Source organism: Pongo abelii, chromosome Y, assembly GCF_028885655.2.
Source record: "Pongo abelii isolate AG06213 chromosome Y, NHGRI_mPonAbe1-v2.0_pri, whole genome shotgun sequence".
NCBI lineage: Eukaryota > Metazoa > Chordata > Mammalia > Primates > Hominidae > Pongo > Pongo abelii.
This window is the reverse complement of record NC_072009.2, coordinates 64,024,574-64,028,435: the sequence shown is the minus strand read 5'-3', so window position 1 is coordinate 64,028,435 and position 3,862 is coordinate 64,024,574.

Genomic DNA, 3,862 nt, shown 5'->3' with positions numbered 1-3,862 from the left:
AGAGAAAGGGAATGGAGTGGAGTTTAGTGGATTGGAGTGGAATTGAATATAGTGGAGTGGAATGGTGTGGAATGGAATGGAATGGAATGGAGTGCATTGTAGTTTTGTGGAGTGGAGTGCAGTGGAATGGAATGCAAAAATGTGTCGTGGAATGGAATGGAATGGAGAAGAATGGAATGGAATGGAATGGAGTGAAACACAATGGAATAGCGTGGAATGGAATGGAATGGAGTGGAATGAAGTAAAGTGGAATGGAATGGAATGGAAAAGAATGGAATGGTATGGAATGGAATGTAGTGGATTTCAGTGGAATGGAGTGGAGTGGAGTTGAATGGATTGGAGTGGAGTGGAATGGAATGGAATGGATTGGAATGGAGTGGAAGGGAATTGAGTGGAATGTTGCAGTGCAGATGAATGAATTTGAGTGGAGAGTAATGTAGTGGAGTGGATTGGAGTGGAATGAAATGGAATGGAAAGGAATGGAGTGGAGTGGAATGGAGTGGAGTGGAATGGAGAGGAATGGAATGGAGTGGAGTGGAGTTGAGTTGTATGGAATGGAGTAAAGTGGAATGGAGTGGAATAGAATGGAGTGGAGTGGACTGGAGTGTAATGGAAGGGAATATAATGGTTTGGAATGGAGTGGAATGGCACGGTGTGGAATGGAGGGGAATGGAGTGGAATGTCCTGGAATGGAGTGAAATTCAGTGATGTGGAAAGAAGGGAAATGGATAGAATGGAGTGGAGTGGAGTGCAGTGGAATGGAATGGAGTGGTGTGGAGTGGAGTGGAGTGGACTGGAATGGTGGGGAAGAGAGTGGAATGGAGTGAAATGGACTGAAGTGCAATGTAGTGGAATGGAATGGAAAGGAACGGAATGGAGGAGAGTGGAATGGAATGGTGTGGATTGGAGTGGAGGGCAGTTGAATGGAGTGGAGTGGAAAGGAGTGGAGTGGAGTGGAGTGGAATGGATAGGAGAAGAGTTGTGATGAATGGAATGGAATGGAGTGAAATGGAATGGAAAGGAATGCAGTGGAATGGAATGGAGTGGAGTGGAATGGAATGGAGTAGAGTGGAGCAGAGTGGATTGGAATGGGATGGAGTGGGATGGAGTGGAATGGAATGGAATGGAATGAAGTGGAGTAGAAAGGAGGGTAATAGAATGGAATGTTTTGCATTGGAGTTGAGTGGAATGGAATGGAATGGAATGCAGCGGAGTGGAGTGGAATGCAATGCAATGTTCTGCAGTGGAGTTGAGTGGAATGTAATGGAATGTTCTGCAGTGGAGTTGAGTGGAATGAAGAGGAACGGAATGGAGTGGAGTTGAGTGGAATGAAATGGAATGGAATGGAGTGGAGTTGAGGGGAATCGAGTGGAATGAAGTGGAGGTGAATGGAGTGGAGTGGAGTGGAATGCAGTGGAATGAAATATAGTGGAATGGAATAGAATGGAGTGGAGTGGATTACAGTGGAGTGGAATGGAATGGAGTGGAATTGAATGGAGTGGAGTGGAAGTGAATGGAATGGAGTGGAATGGAATGGATTGGAATGGAGTGGAAAGGAATGGAGTGGAGTTGAATGGAGTGCAAAGGAATGGAGTGGGGTGGTGTGGAGTCCAGAGTGATGGAATGGAATGGGGTGGAGTGGAGTGGACTGGAACTGAGTGGTATAGATTGGAATGGATTGGAATGGATTGGAATTGAATGGAGTGGAATGGAGTGAAATGAAATGGAATTGAATGGAGTAGAGTGGAATGGAATGGAGTGGAGTGTAGTGGAGCAGAGTGGAAGGTAGGGGAGTGGAGGGAATGCAATGGAGTGGAGTATAGTGAAATGGAATGGAGAGCAGTGCAATGGAATGGAGTGCAATCGAATGGAGTGTGATGGAATGCAGTGGAGTTTAGTGGAATGGAATGGAATGGAACTGAGTATAGTGGAGTGGAATAAAGTGGAATGGAATGGAGTGGAATGGAGTGGAGTGGAGTTTAGAGGAGTTGAGTGCAGTGGAATGGAATGCAACTTTGTGGAGTGAATTGGAATGGAGTGGAGAGGAATGGAATGGAGTGTAGTGGAATGGAATACAGTGGAGTGGAATGGAATGTAGCAGAATGAAGTAGAGTGGAACGGAATGGAATGGAGAAGAATGGAATGGGATGGAATAGAATGGAATGGAATGGAGTGGAGTGAAGTTGAATGGAGTGGAGTTGAGTGGAATCGATTGGAGTGTAGTGGAATGGAATGGAATGAAGTGGACTGGAAAGGAGTGGAGTGGAATGGAGTGGAGTGGAGTGCAGTGGAGATGAATGAAATTGGGTGGAGTGGATTGTAGTTGAGTGGAGTAGAATGGACTGCAATGGAGTGTAATAGAATGGAATGGGGTGGAACGGAATGGAATGGATTGGAATGGAACAGAATAGCGTGGAATGGAGTGGAGAGGAATGGAGCTTAGTGGAGTGGAATGGAGGAGAATACAGTGGAAATAGAGTGGAGTGGAGTGGAGTGGAAATGAGTGGAATGGAATGGAATGCAGAGGAGTGGAGTGGAATGGAGTGCGGTGGAATGGAGAGGAGTGGTGTAGAATGGAAATGAAGCTGTTGGGTGGAATAGACTGGAGTGGAGTGGAAAGGAGTGGAATGGAATGGAGTGGAGTGGAGTGCAGTGGAATGGAAAGGAATGGAGTGGAGTGCAGAGAGGAGTGGACTGGAATGGAGTGGAATGGAGTGGAATGAAGTGGAATGGAGTGGAGTTGAATGGAGTGGAATGACGTGCAATTGAATGGAGTGGAATGGAGTGGAATGAGGTGGAATGGAGTGGAGTGGAATGGAGTGGAATGCAATGGAATGGAAAGGAGTATAGTGGAATGGAATGGAGTGGAGTGGAGTGGAGAGGAGTTCAGTGGAGTGGAGTGGAACAGAGAGGAGTAGAGTGGAGGGGAATGGAATGGAGTGGAGTGGAGTGGCATGGAATGGACTGGAATGCAGTGGAATGAAATGGAATGCAATGGAATGGAATGGAGTAGAGTGGAATGGAGTGGGGTGGAGTGGAATTGACTGGAATGGAGTGCAATGGAATGGAGTGAAGTGAAATAGAATGGTACGGCATGGAATCGAATGCAGTGGATTTGAGTGGAATGGATTCGAGTGGATTTTAACGGAAAGGAATGGAGTGGAATGGAATGGAGTGGAGTGGAGTGGAATGGAATAGAATGGAATGGAGTGGAATTGAATGGATTGGAGAGGAATGGAATGGAGTGAAAAGGTTTGGAATGGAATGGAATGGAATGGAATGGAATGGAATAGATTAGAATGGAATGGTATGAAGAGGAGCGGAGTGGAATAGAGTGGAGTTGAATGGAGTGGAGTGGACTTCAATGGAAGGGAATGGAGAGGAGTGAAATGCAGTGGAGTCGAGTGGAATGGAGTGGAATGGAGTGCAATGAAGTGGAGAGGAGTGGAGTGGCGTGGAATGGAGTGTAGTGGAATGGATTGGAATGGAAAGGAGTGGAGTTGAGGGCAGTGGAATGGTGTGGAGTGGAGTGGAGTGTACTGGAATCGTGTGGATAGAGTGGAATGGAGTGGAATGGAATGGAGTGGAATGGAGTGGAATGGACTGGAGTGGAATGTAGTGGAATGGAATGGAAAGGAATGGAATGGAGTAGAGTGGAATGGAATGGAGTAGAGTGGAATGGTATGGAGTGGATTGGAGTGGAGTGTAGTTGAATGGAATGGAGTGAAAAGGAGTGGAGTTGAGTGGAGTGGAATGGAATCGAGTAGATTTGTGTTGAATGGAAAGGAATGGGGTGAAATGGAATGGAAATGAATGTAGTGGAACGGAGAGGAGTGGAATGGAGTGGAATGGAATGGAGTGG